The following is a 15,082-nucleotide window of genomic DNA, read 5'->3' on the forward strand; positions in this document are numbered from 1 at the left end:
TGTTTTACCACACAGTGTACTGGAAAATGGCAAAAAAAATTCCAAGTGCGGAAAAATTGCAAACAAAAGTGCAATTGCACGATTGTTTTTCGTGTATTTTGTTCCCCGTGTTCACTATATGGTACAACTGATGTGTCAGTGTGATGCCTCAGGTCAATATGAGTTCTTAGACACCAAACATGTATCGGTTTACTTTTATCTAAGGGTTAAAATAGAATCAGAAGTTTGTCCAAAAAAAGTGGCACACTTTTTGAACCATTTTCCCCGACTCATAGCATTCTCATTTTTGGGGATATAGGGTTCACTGATGGCTATTTTTTAGCATCTCAAGCTGACATTTATCATGGTACCATTTTTGCACAGATCCTATGTTTTGATCACCTGTTATTGTATTTTGTGCAAAATTTGCAATGACCAAAAAACGTAATTTTAAGACATTTACCAATCAGATTAATTGATTTAATATTTTGATAGGGCATTTTTGAACCCGGTGATACAAAAAATGTGTATATTTTTTATTTTCTTAACCCTAATATATAATTATTACTAGAAAAAGCGAACTTAATATTTGGTGGAAAGGTTGGAGTGTTATTGATTAAGTTTGTGGACAGGTGTCTTTTATACAGTTAACGAGTTCAAACAGGTGCAATTAATACAGGTAATGAGCGCAGTATAGGAGGACGTCTTAAAAAAAAAAAAAATAACATGTTTTTGAGAGCCAGAATTCTTTCAGGTTGGTAGGTGATCAAATACTTATTTCATGTAATAAAATGCAAATTAATTATTTAAAAATCCTTCAATGTGATTTTCTGGATTTTCTTTTATTCTGTTAGTCACAGTTGAAGTAAGTGTACCTATGATAAAAATTACAGATCTCTCCATTCTTTGTAGGTGGGAAAACTGACAAAACGAGCAGTTTATAAAATAGTTATATTGACCAATGTAGGTGGAGGTCCAAATGGTAACAAATCTCTTTAGCACCAACCACTGGAGATGAAGCCACAGACAAAGCCAAAATCAGCTTAAATTGATCTTTGTGTATTTCCTATAGAAATTACCTATAGAAACCCAGTTGATTTCGGTTACAGTAGGAACGGAAAGTATTCAGACCCCTTTAAATTTTTCACTCTTTGTTTCATTGCAGCCATTTGGTAAATTCAAAAACTTCAGTTTTCTTTTCATTAATGTACACTCTGCACCCCATCTTGACAGAAAAAAACAGAAATGTAGAGCTTTTTGCAAATTTCTTAAACAAGAAAAACTGAAATATCACGTGGTCATAAGTATTCAGACACTTTGCTCAGACACTCATATTTAAGTCACATGCTGTCCATTTCCTTGTGATCCTCCTTGAGGTGGTTCTACTCCTTCATTGGAGTCCAGCTGTGTTTAATTAAACTGATAAGACTTGATTTGGAAAGGCACACACCTGTGTATATAAGATCTCACAGATCACAGTGTATGTCAGACCAAATGAGAATCATGAGGTCAAAGGAACTGCCCAAAGAGCTCAGAGATAAAATTGTGGCAAGGCACAGATCTGGCTAAGGTTACAAAAGCATTTCTGCAGTACTCAAGGTTCTTAAGAGCACAGTGGCCTCCATAATTCTTACATGGAAGAAGTTTGGGACCACCAGAACTCTTCCTATACCTGGCCGTCCAGCCAAACTGAGCAATCATGGGAGAAGAGCCTTGGTGAGAGAAGTAAGGAAAAACCCCAAGAGCACTGTGGCTGAGCTCAAGAGATGCAGTATGGAAATGGGAAAAAGTTCCACAAAGTCAACTATCACTGCAGCCCTCCACCAGTTGGGCCGTTATGGCAGAGTGGCCCAACAGAAGCCTCTCCTCAGTCCAAGACATATGAAAGCCCGCGTAGAGTTTGCAAAAAACACATGAAGGACTCCCAGACTATGAGAAATAAGATTCTCTGGTCTGATGAGACAAAGATAGAATTTTTTTATGATAATTTTAAGTGGTGTGTTTGAAGAAAACCAGGCGCTGCTCATCTCCTGCCCAGTGAAACATGGTGTTGGCAGCATCATGCTATGGGGGTGTTTTTCAGCTGCAGATACAGGACGACTGGTTGAAATTGAAGGAAAGGTGAATGAGGCCAAGTACAGAGATATCCTGGAAGAAAAACTCTTCCAGAGTACTCTGGATCTCAGACTTGGCCGAAGGTTCACCTTCCAACAAGACAATGACCCTAAGCACACAGCTAAAATAACAAAGTATTTCAGTACTTCAGAATAACTGTGCGATCATTCTTGACTGGCCCAGCCAGAACCCTGACCTCAACCGAATTGAGCATCTCTGGAGAGACCTGAAAATGGCTGTCCACCAACATTCACCATCCAACCTGACGGAACTGGACTCAGGTGTGAAAAACTTGTTGAATCATTCCCAAGAAGACTCATGGCTGTATTAGCTCAAAAGGGTGCTTCTTCTCAATACTGATCAAAGGGTCTGAATACTTATGACCATGTGATATTTCAGTTTTCCTTGTTTAATAAATTTGCAAAAATTTCTACATTTCTGGGGGGGGTTTCTGTCAAGATGGGGTGCAGAGTGTACATTAATGACAAAAAATGAATGTTTTTGAATTTAACAAATGGCTGCAATGAAACAAAGAGTGAAAAATTTAAATGGGTCTGAATACTTTCCGTACCCACCGTATGTTCTCATTTGCCATGTTTGTCATATGTGCATCAGATTTTTTTTGCTTACATTTGCATGTGGAAAAATTACTGTGCATTATATTAGTAGCATTATAGATAAAGTATATTCCACACATTATAAAACAAAATCTGCAACATGAATTGACTTGACGAATTGTGAATTTGCAAAACAGAACACGTCATATTATGCTATGGATGTCACCGCAAGTTTTTAGTCTTTGCAGTAAAAATTGAGAAATTTAGCCAAATTTGAATAAATTGGACAAAATCTGCAGTACTAGAAAATCTGAAGATTCCACGTTCAAAAGATCCCATGAGCAAATACTATAAAACTAAATTAAAAGAATTATGCAACAATAATAAATCATGGACCTCAGTCATGAAAGGTAACAACAACTTAGAATTTTTATCTTTTTTTTTTCATTTTTCAATTTTTGTTTTCAATATGCTGACATAAAACATTCTTGGTTTTGTGAAAACGTCCTAATTAGCTGATCTAAATGCACACCCAGATTTTCATAGATACTACCGTATGTAAAAACGAGACAAAAATGGTCTTAAGTAATATAGTATTTGACAGCTGTGCATCAAGGTAATTACATTTAATCTTGCTATTAGCCATTCTCATCAGAACTTTACACATGAGGCATGGCTGAGCTTATAACTTTTACATAAGCATATACGGTATTCCCTTATAAGTGTATGTATGCCTGTATATCTATATGTTTTGTTTATACTATGTGTTACGAATCGGCGCTGCCATAGCCACAAGCAGCCTGCTGCGGTTCCTGTTGCACCCAGGCACCGGCTGCCGTTTTTGGCCGTGCCTCGGGTCGACCAGCTGACTTCTTCCTCCTTTATGTCTAAGTGTGGAGAGGCAGCTAGTGTGCATGCGCGCACCGATTTACCCCTGCCACAGCCTAAGTCCAGTATTTCGCCTACTGAGCATGCTCAGCCTGATAGTGTCATTTCTGAGGCCAAGTCCTCGGTTCAGGCTAGTGAGCATGCTCCTACACTTGATGCGAAAAGCCTCTTTGCACAGGTACTTGGACTTCATGCTGTGTCTCAGTCCTGTGTTGTTCCTACTGAGCATGCTCAGGCAGATAGTCTGATTTCTGAGACTGTTGTTCAGGCTACTGAGCATGCTCAGGCACTTAGTGCATCAGAGGTTAGGTCTGGTAAGGACCTCACTGGGCATGTCCGTGAGGTGGCAGGCTCTGATAGGGCAGAGGGCATTAGGTGTCCTGATGACGTGGCCACTCCGGACTGGCTCGCGGAGGCCCGCCCCTATGACCTGGGACCTCACCATTGGTTGTCAGACGATGACTGGTGAGGTGTCTTGGGCGTGGCTGCCATGAGGTTATCAATGACGTGGTGGTTCCAGATAGGCCGCTGGTGATGACGCTGATGACATGGCACTCCGCTATTGGACCCTGGAAGTGCCATTGTGGTCCACCCTGGGTTTGGGGGGGCGGACCCAGGTTATAAAAGGGGCTGGAGACAACATGGAGGTGCGCAGTCTTCTCATATGCTTGTTCTGAGCACACCTCCATGTATAGAGTCCATTGCGGCATAAGCCTTTGTTTGGAAGCGGTAGGTAGGGTTAGGCGAACGGTGCCTGTCATGCCAAGATTCGTGGCTCAACACATCAGGGTCAGGCGCCATGCATCTCTCCTGCCGTTCCAGTCTTGCTGTAGCAGCCCAGTGGCGTTAACTGGGCTGCGGCTGCTGTGCCACCTGTCCGGTTGTGCCCCCTACTCGCACGGACAGCGTACCCCAGGACCCCTGTGGTGCCAACAGGGAGTGCCTGGGTTGAGTGTGTGAACCCTGTTATCCTCCTTGGCTTCCCAGTCAACGCTACTAGTGTGACCACCTGGCCTAACGTCCTTCACACATGTGGCCAGTTGAGAGGTGACCAGAAACTCTAGGACCAGAATCGGAGGACCACTCAGCCTGACGTGTCCTACACATGTGGCCGACAGGGCACTTTCGCGGGGGTCTTCCGGTCAAAGCTACCTGGTCAGCACCCGGCCTGACGTTTTCCCTGCACACGTGGTCAGTGTAGCGCCAGGTACACCAAAACGCTAACTGAGTTGTCCGGTCTGATGTGTCCCTACACAGCTGACCGGTTCCCAGGTTTCCTGGGGTATCTCATAGCCATCCAGCTCTGTATTCTCCGCCTAACCTTCGGGTTGCCAGCAGCTCATTTGTCATCTGGAGCACGGTGGGCCCATATTTACCACCTTGTCCTGATCTGCCAGTCCCCCTGTAACACTATGTCTATATTTGTATATTGCTTATACACTGAGCAAAAATATAAACAAAACACTTTTCTTTTTGCTCCCATTCCTCATGAGCTGAACTGAAAGATGTGAAACTTTTTCCATGTACACAAAAGGCCTTTTTCTCTCAAATATTGTTAATAAATTGGTCTATATCTGTGTTAGTGAGCACTTCTCCTTTGAGGAGATAAGCCATCCAGGTGTAGCATATGAAGATGCTGATTAGACAGCATGATTATTGCACAGGTGCGCCTTAGGCTGTCCACAATAAAAGGCCACTCTAAAATTTGCAGTTTTACAGTATTGGGGGTGCCAAGTTGGATAAAAAAAAACAGTCAGTAACTGGTGTGACTACCATTTGCCTCACGCAGTGCAACACATCTCCTTCACATAGAGTTGATCAGGTTGTTGATTGCGGCCTGTCGGTTGTTGGTCCACGCCTGTTCAATGTCTGTGTGAAGTTTCTGTAGATTGGCAAGAACTTGAACACACTGTTATATACACCAATCCACAGCCTCCCAAACATGCTCAATGGGTGACATGTTCGGTAAGTATGCTGGCGTACGCAAAAACTGGGATGTTTTCAGTCTCCAGGAGTTTTGTACAGATCCTTGCTACATGGGGCCGTGCATTATCATGCTGCATAAAGAAGTGATGATTGTAGATGAATAGCACAGCAATGGGTCTCAAGATCTCATCACGGGATCTCTAGGCATTCAAAATGGACACAATAAAATGCACCTGTGTGTGTTGTACATAACATATGCCTGCCCATAGCATAATTCCACCGCCACCATGGGCCACTCAAATCATAACATTGACATCGGCAAACTGCTCACACACACCACACCACACACATACAGTGAAAACAGTTCATCTGTGAAGAGAACACCTCTCCAATGTGCCAGACACCATCAAAGTGAGCATTGGCCCACTCTATTTGGTTACGACAACAAACTGCAGTCAAGTGGAGACCCAATATGGACGACAAGAAGCAGATGAGCTTCCTGCAGACTATTTCTGACAGTTTGTGAATAAATTGTTTCATTATGTAAACCAATTGTTGATAATATAATTCACTGCAATGCTCGATCATTACAGTATGTCAGTGCTGCACTCCCATCTGGCATGGTGTGTGAGGCTACACCAATTGCTGTAGCAGCTGTCTGAGTGGCTAGCCTCAGATAATCTTGGACATGAAGATACTGGATGTTGAGGGCTGGTGTGGTTACTTGTGGTCTGCGGTTGTGAGGCCGGTTGGATGTGCTGCCAAATTCTCTGAAACATCTTTGGTATGGTAAAGAGGTGAACATTCATTCAACAGCTCTGGTGGACATTCCTGCAGTCAGCATGTCAACTTACACCCTCCTTCAAAACTTCCGACATCTGCGGCATTGTGCTGTGTGATAAAACTGCACATTTTAGAGTGGCCTTTTATTGTGGCCAGCCTAAGGCACACCTGTTTTAATTATGCTGTCTAATTAGCATCTTGATATGCCACAACTGTAATGTAGATAGATTATCTCAGCAAAGGAGAAGTGCTCACTAAGGCTGCTTTCACACATTTGGCTTTTGCCGTCAGGCACAATCCGGCAAATACCGGATAAAACGAATTCGGCGCTGGATGCGTTTTTATCCTTATTGAATTGTATTAGTGCCGGATTGTGCCTGATGCCCTTGGGTTTCATCCGGCGTGCGCTGGATCCGGAGAAATGTCCAGGACCAGCTGTCGGAAAGTACGCACAAGGGAACGTTTTTTGTCAAGGGCAAATAAACGCACTGGATCCTGTGCCATGCGGCGTGTTGTAAAATAAAAGCCTATGGGCGCCGTATCCGTCATAATGCGGCAAAAAACGCATTCCACTGACGGATCCGTTTTTTTTAACTGAGCATGCTCATATGTGTATATTCCTTTCTGGTTAGAAAATATCTCTCTCTCTCTGTCTGTCGGTCTCTCTCTGTCTGTCGGTCTCTCTCTGTCGGTCTCTCTGTCTTTCTGTCTGTCGATATCGGTCTCTTTCTGTCTGTCGGTCAGTCTCTCTCTGTCGATGTCAGTCTCTCTCTCTGTCGATTGGTCTCTCCCTCTCTCTCTCATACTCACCGATCACTGGTGCGGTGCTGCACAGCTGTCACAAAGCTCCCGCGGCTTCTCCTGCTTTAAAAATGCTGGCTGCTCATTATTCCATCTCGTATTCACTGCTTCCCTCGCCCACCGGCACCTATGATTGGTTGCAGTCAGACGCTCCCCCACGCTGAGTGACAGCTGTCTCACTGCAACTAATCACAGCCGCCGGTGGGCGGGTTTAAATCTTGCAGTAAAATTATAAATAAACTTAAAAAAAAGGCGTGCGGTCCCCCCCAATTTTGATACCAGCCAAAGTAAAGCCACATGGCTGAAGGCTGGTATTCTCAGGATGGGGAGCTCCATGTTATGGGGAGCCCCTCAGTCTAAAAATATCAGCCAGCAGCCGCCCGGAAATGCCGCATCCATTAGATGTGACAGTCCCGGGACTCTACCCAGCTTATCCCAAGTTGCCCTGATGTGGTGGCAATCGGGGTAATAAGAAGTTAATGGCAGCCCATAGCTGCCACTAAAGGCCCCGTCACACTAAGCAACATCGCTAGCAACATCGCTGGTAACGAACAACTTTTGTGACGTTGCTAGCGATGTTGCTGTGTGTGACATCCAGCAACAACCTGGCCCCTGCTGTGAGGTCGTTGGTTGTTGCTGAATGTCCTGGGCCATTTTTTAGTTGTTGCTGTCCTGCTGTGAAGCACAGATCGCTGTGTGTGACAGCGAAACAGCAACAACTAATGTGCAGTGAGCAGGGAGCCAGCTTCTGCTGAGGCTGGTAACCAATGTAAACATCGGGTAACCAAGAAGCCCTGTCCTTGGTTACCCGATATTTACCTTTGATACCAGCCTCCGCCGCTCTCACTGTCAGTGCCGGCTCCTGCTCTGTGCACATGTAGCTGCAGCACACATCAGGTAATTAACCCGATGTGTGCTGTAGCTAGGAGAGCAAGGAGCCAGCACTAAGCATTGTGCGCTGCTCCCTGCTCCCTGCTCTGTGCACATTTAGCTGCAGCACACATCGGGTTAATTAACCTGATGTGTGCTGTAACTAGGAGACTGGGGGCTGGTCACTGGTTGCTGGTGAGCTCACCAGCAACTCGTGTAGCCACGCTCCAGCGATCCCTGCCAGGTCAGGTTGCTGGTGGGATCGCTGGAGCGTCGCAGTGTGACAGCTCACCAGCAACCTCCTAGCAACTTACCAGCGATCCCTATCGTTGTTGGGATCGCTGGTAAGTTGCTTAGTGTGACTGGACCTTAAGTCCTAGGTTAATCATGGCAGGCATCTAAGAGACACTTTCCATGATTAATCTGTAGTGAAAGTAAATAAACACAAACACCGAAAAATCCTTTATTTGAAATAAAAGACAAAAAAACACCCTCTTTCCACACTTTATTAAAATCCCCAAATACCCCTCCAGGTCCCACATAATCCACACAAGGTACCACAACGCTTTCAGCTCTGCTACATCAAAAGCTGACAGGAGCGGCCGTTGAACACCGCCGCTCACTGTGAGCTCCACGGAGCAACTGAAGTGAGTCGCGCTGTCAGCGGTGATGTCACTCAGGTTACACGTGGCCACCGCTGGACCCTTCAATTGTGACAGCAAGTCGCCCGAGTGACTGAAGTGAGCCGCGCGATCAGCAGTGACGTCACTCAGGTTACCCACGGCAACAGCTGGATTCTCGGTACAAACTGCTACAACGGATCCGGTTTTTACCAGATCTGTCGCATCAGTTTTACACAATCTGCGCCAGATCCGTCGCATCAGGCACACACCAGATTGTGCCTGACGGCAAAAAACGGATATGAAAGTAGTCTAACACAGACTAAAGCGGGCTTTACACGCTGCGACATCGCTAATGCGGAGTCGTTGGGGTCACGGAATTTGTGACGCACATCCGGCCGCATTAGCGATGCCGTTGCGTGTGACACCGATAAGCGATTTTGCATCGTTGCAAAACAGTGAAAAATCGCTAATCGGCGACACGGGGGTCCATTCTCAATTATCGTTACTTCAGCAGTAACGAGGTTGTTCATCGTTCCTGCGGCAGCACACATCGCTGCGTGTGACGCCGCAGGAGCGAGGAAGCTCTCCCTACCTGCCTCCCGGCCGCTATGCGGAAGGAAGGAGGTGGGCGGGATGTTACGTCCCGCTCATCTCCGCCCCTCCGCTGCGATTGGGCGGCGGTTCAGTGACGTTTCAGTGACGTCGCTGTGACGCCGCACGGACCGCCCCCTTAGAAAGGAGGCGGTTCTGTTACGAGGGAGACCCGGGGAAGCATGCCAAGATGGGAAATGGACTGCTTCCGCCGGTCAAGGTCCACTGTGCGGTGTAAGGGACCGCCGCTATGGTGGGTGAAGAGTGAGCGGGTTGCTGCTAGCGATCGTCTGGAATGTCACAGACGATCTATGTACACCAATCTGCCCTAACCCGTGAGGGTTGTATGGCACAGATCTCACGGCTCGGTGTACCTGTTGCACGGGGAAGCACAGAGGTGCCCACGCACGTGTGCCAGTGGAAGTCACGAGAATATGGCACGAGGGTAGCACAGAGGTGCCCACGCACGTGTGCTTTCAATAACCAGGTGAGTCCAATGGAGACTTGAGGAGCTCACCTGCGACAGGAACACGGCCTGTTGACGGGGGTACTGCCGGAGCAGCAAGGCAGGAACACGGCCTGCAAACGAGGTACTGCCGGAGCAACAAGGGCCAAGCCCACAAGAGACAGTAATGCCTGAGCAGTGGCGTGGCAGCACGCTGCCAGACATCCAAACATAGAAGGACGGTCGCGCGCCGCCATGATGGCAGGGGGAGCTTTTAAGGAGGTGCAGCTCCACCCGAGGGCGGGCGCGAGGCGGAGATGACGGACTTGACCCAATCAGGGTCCACGACGTCCCAGCCTGGCCAGTCAGGATTCACCACGTCACCAGCCTTGTCATCAAGCCGTGTGACGTCAGTGAGCGAATCAGGACCCACCACGCATTGCACATGCTCACCCTCCTGCCTCTGGGAAATAGAGGCGGGATCCTCGGTCTCACAATGTGGAGAGATAACGGGAATCTCACTGCTTCCCTGAGCAGTAAACCTCTGCACATTGCGCAGCCTCGCAGACCTTCGGGGCCGCTGAGCAGGAGAGTCTGCGGCAGGCCAGGAATGGGAGACCGCTTCACTCCTTGTAACAGGAGAACCACTAGGTGTCACCCTTCTGCTGCCTCTCTGAGAAGGTATCTCCTGCACACTGCGCAGTCTGGCAGACCTTCGGCGCTGCTGAGCAGGAGTGCTCGTGGCAGGCAAGGAATGGGAGACTGCCTCAGTCCTTGCCTCAGGAGAGCCACGAGATGTAACATTACCCCCCCGTCTAGGCCCCCCCCCCTGTCCGTGCTCAAAGGCCGCTATCAAACCTGGGGCGCGGATATGATCCTCCAACTCCCAGGATCTATGCTCCGGACCACGGCCGGCCCACTCCACGAGGTAGTACCTCTTGCCCTGTATGACTTTTGTCTCCACAAGTTTTGCCACCTCAGGGTCGTCGGACGGGGAGTCGGTTTGAGCCGGCAGGGACCCTGAGAATTTATTAAGTCGTACGGGTTTCAGGAGGGACACGTGAAAGGTGTTGGCTATAGCCCAGCGTGGAGGGAGCTGGAGTCGATATGCCACTGGGTTTACCTGCTGTAGTACTTTAAACGGACCCAGATACCTAGGGGCGAATTTGGCTGCCTGTACCCGTAGGTTAACATTCTTAGAGGACAGCCATACTAGGTCACCAGGGGCGAAGGATTGTGCAGGGCGGCGGCGAACATCAGCCGTTGTCACCATCCGGTCTTTAGCCCTCTTAAGAGCCTCTTGGGTGTCATCCCAGATCTCCCGGGCCTTGGTCGCCCAATCCTCCACTCTAGTATCGGGTGACGTAATGGGCATCGGAACCGGGATTCTGGGATGTTGTCCGTTATTGAGTAGGAACGGAGTCTGGCCAGAGGATTCATGGACCGAATTGTTAATGGCAAATTCGGCCCAAGGAAGGAGGTTAGCCCAGTTGTCGTGGTGCGCGGATATAAAATGGCGGAGGTAAGTTACCAAGGTCTGATTAGTCCTCTCCACTAGTCCATTGGTCTCGGGATGGTATGCGGAGGAGATGTTCAGCTCTATCTGCAGGAGCTTACAGAGCTCTCTCCAGAAGCGAGACGCGAACTGGGGACCCCGGTCGCTCACCACCTTTTCAGGCATGCCATGCAACCTAAATACATGCCGAATGAACAAGGTGGCGAGAGCACGTGACGTCGGGAGTCGTGGGAGAGGCACCAAGTGGACCATTTTAGAGAAATGGTCCGTGATGACCCATACGACCCTGTGCCCTGCTGACTTGGGCAGATCTCCCAGGAAGTCCATCCCCACCACTTCCCAGGGACGATCCGGCACTGGCAGTGGGTGAAGAAGACCTGCCGGTCTCTGCCGGGACGGCTTATTCCGAGCACACGACATACAGGCTCCCACATATTCCTGTATGTCCTGGGGTAGTCTCGGCCACCAATAATGCCTGGTCACCAGGTCTCTGGTCCTTTTGACCCCGAAGTGACCCCCGACCTTGGAGGCATGGGCCCACGATAGCACCTCGTTCCGTAGTTCAGGGGGAACGAGGGTTTTGCCAGGTGGCACCTGGTCCAATGAAGTGGGAGTGACCATCCTCAAGCTGTCCGGGGGTAGTATAAGACGAGGCTCCTCCTCGTCCTCCTCCAACACAACCATACAACGTGACAAGGCATCGGCCCGTACGTTCTTCTCACCGGCCAGGTGGCGGATAATAAAGCGGAACCAGGAGAAGAATAAAGACCAACGGGCCTGCCTTGGGTTCAGGCGTTGTGCTGTCTGGAGGTATGTGAGGTTTTTGTGGTCAGAAAAAACCTCAAATGGATGCTTCGCACCCTCCAGGAGATGCCGCCATTCCTGGAATGCTAGTTTCATCGCCAGTAACTCCCTATCCCCTATGGAGTAGTTCCTCTCGGCCGGAGAAAAGGTCTTGGAGAAAAAGAAACACGGATGTTTCCTTCCTCGTTCGTTTTTCTGGTACAGGACTGCACCTGCACCGACCGAAGAGGCGTCTACCTCCAGTAGGAAGGGTTTGGAGATGTCTGGACGATGAAGGATGGGAGCTCTGGAGAAGTGAGTTTTGAGAGTGTGAAATGCCTCTACCGTTTCCGGTGTCCATGCTTTGGGATTAGCGCCCTTGCGGGTAAGGGCAATGATGGGTGCTGCCACCGTCGAGAAGTTGGGAATGAACTGGCGATAATAATTGATAAACCCCAAGAATCGCTGGATCGCCTTCAGCGAGCGGGGCTCAGGCCAGTTCATCACTGTCTCCAACTTCCCCGGATCCATTGCTAACCCCTGACTGGACACTATGTACCCCAGGAACGGCAAGGATTCCTGTTCAAAAACGCACTTTTCCAGCTTAGCATATAACGAATGGGTGCGGAGCCTCTTAAGTACTTGGATGACATCCCTCCGATGGGTGGTAAGATCGGGGGAGAAGATAAGAATGTCATCCAGGTATGCAACCACGGAAAGATACAAATCCCGGAAAATGTCATTCACAAAGTCTTGAAATACGGCGGGGGCATTGCAGAGTCCGAAGGGCATTACTAGATACTCGTAGTGACCGTCCCTGGTGTTAAAGGCGGTCTTCCACTCATCGCCCTTTCGGACTCGCACTAGATTATACGCCCCGCGTAGATCCAGCTTTGTGAATACCTTTGCCCCGCGGAATCGATCAAATAGCTCAGTAATGAGGGGCAAAGGGTATTTGTTCTTGATTGTGATTGCATTTAATCCCCTGTAATCGATACAGGGGCGCAGATCCCCTTCCTTCTTCTGCACAAAAAAGAACCCTGCACCAGCCGGTGAAATAGACTTGCGAATGAACCCCTTCGCCAGGCTGTCCTGAATATATTTGGACATAGCCTCCGTCTCTGGAGCAGAGAGTGGATACACTCTGCCCCTAGGGGGCTCGGAGCCTGGCTTCAGGTCTATTCGGCAATCATATGGCCGGTGGGGAGGAAGAGTATCTGCGGCCCTTTTGGAAAAGACATCCCTGTAGGCCTCATAAGGTGTCGGTAAACCCGGCCCCTCAGTATTCCCTGAGGACCCAACCGACCTAATGGTAGTGGGTGGTTCGGTAGTCACGAGGTGCTCTCTACAGGATCCTGCCCAGGATGAGATCTCCCCTGTTGCCCAGTTGAGTATAGGAGCATGCTGTCTCAACCAGGGAAGGCCCAGTAGGATCTCATCCGTCCCCCCTGGAAGCACCAGGAAGGATACCTGCTCATGGTGTCCCGGTGGTACATCCATCCTGAGAGGGATGGTGATCTGGGTGATAGGATCGAGTAGTATGGACCCGTCGACTACCCGGACCCTGAGTGGCTTGGGCAACAGAACCAGGGGAACTGAGTATCGGGTTGCCAGGGAGGTCGAGATGAAATTGCCTTCAGCGCCTGAGTCCAAGCAAGCCAGGGCAGAGAAGAGAGTAGTGCCGAACTGCAACTGGGCGCTGATAGTCAACCTAGAGGGAGAAGTAGCGTCTAGAGTCCCCCCTCTGATAGAAACTAGACGCTGTCTTTTCCCGACGGTTTGGGACATAGGGTAGCTATGTGTCCCCTCTGCCCACAGGAAAAGCAGATGACACAAGACCGAGAACCTGGGGCAGAGGAGACCACCTTGGACACCTCCATTGACTCCACGGAGTTGCCTACAGGACTGGCTGGGGGACCTGTCTGATGGAAGACGGGAGTCAGACGCTTTTTAGGCAGAGAAGACGTGGGTGCTGAAGAGACCTCGAGCCTTCGCGCCGCCTGGCGGATGTCTATGCGAGAGGCAACCTGAATCAAGGACTCTAAAGTGGCAGGCACCTCACGTGTGGCCAGTGCGTCTTTGACAAACCCTGCCAGGCCCTCCCAAAACACAGGGACAAGGACCTTATCCGGCCAGTCCAGCTCTGCGGCCAGTGTCCTAAAGTGTACAGCAAAGTCCCCGACTGAAGCAGACCCTTGCCGAAGTCGTAGGAGGCGCAGCGCGGAATCGTGGGTGACTTGAGGCCCGAGGAACACCATTCTCATGGCCCCAAGATAAGCTGCTAAGTTATTCACCACACGATCTCCGCGCTCCCACAACGGCGTGGACCACTTCAGCGCTCTCCCTGTGAGCAGGGACTGGACAAAGGCTACCTTCGCCTTCTCGGTAGCGTAAAGAGTCGCGGACAGCTCTAAGTAGGTGGTAACCTGGTTTATAAAACCACGGCACTCAGAGCTGTTGCCACTAAAGCGCTCTGGAAGCGCAAGGCGAGGAGACCTTCCGCCCAGTAGCACAGCCTGGGTAGCCGCCTGGGTGGCGACTGTCGTCAGAGTAGTCTTATCGGAGGAAGACTGCTCCACTGCTGCCAATCGTGACTCCAACTGCTGCACATAACGCAGCAACTGCTGCTGCTCTTCAGCCATAGCCAGACCTTTGGCGCGACCGTAATGTTACGAGGGGGACCCGGGGAAGCGTGCCAAGATGGGAAATGGACTGCTTCCGCCGGTCAAGGTCCACTGTGCGGTGTAAGGGACCGCCGCTATGGTGGGTGAAGAGTGAGCGGGTTGCTGCTAGCGATCGCCTGGAATGTCACAGACGATCTATGTACACCGATCTGCCTTAACCCGTGAGGGTTGTATGGCACAGATCTCACGGCTCGGTGTACCTGTTGCACGGGGAAGCACAGAGGTGCCCACGCACGTGTGCCAGTGGAAGTCACGAGAATATGGCACGAGGGTAGCACAGAGGTGCCCACGCACGTGTGCTTTCAATAACCAGGTGAGTCCAATGGAGACTTGAGGAGCTCACCTGGGACAGGAACACGGCCTGTTGACGGGGGTACTGCCGGAGCAGCAAGGCAGGAACACGGCCTGCAAACGAGGTACTGCCGGAGCAGCAAGGGCCAAGCCCACAAGAGACAGTAATGCCTGAGCAGTGGCGTGGCAGCACGCTGCCAGACATCCAAACATAGAAGGACGGTCGCGCG

The sequence above is a fragment of the Anomaloglossus baeobatrachus genome, chromosome 4, assembly GCF_048569485.1.
Source record: "Anomaloglossus baeobatrachus isolate aAnoBae1 chromosome 4, aAnoBae1.hap1, whole genome shotgun sequence".
NCBI lineage: Eukaryota > Metazoa > Chordata > Amphibia > Anura > Aromobatidae > Anomaloglossus > Anomaloglossus baeobatrachus.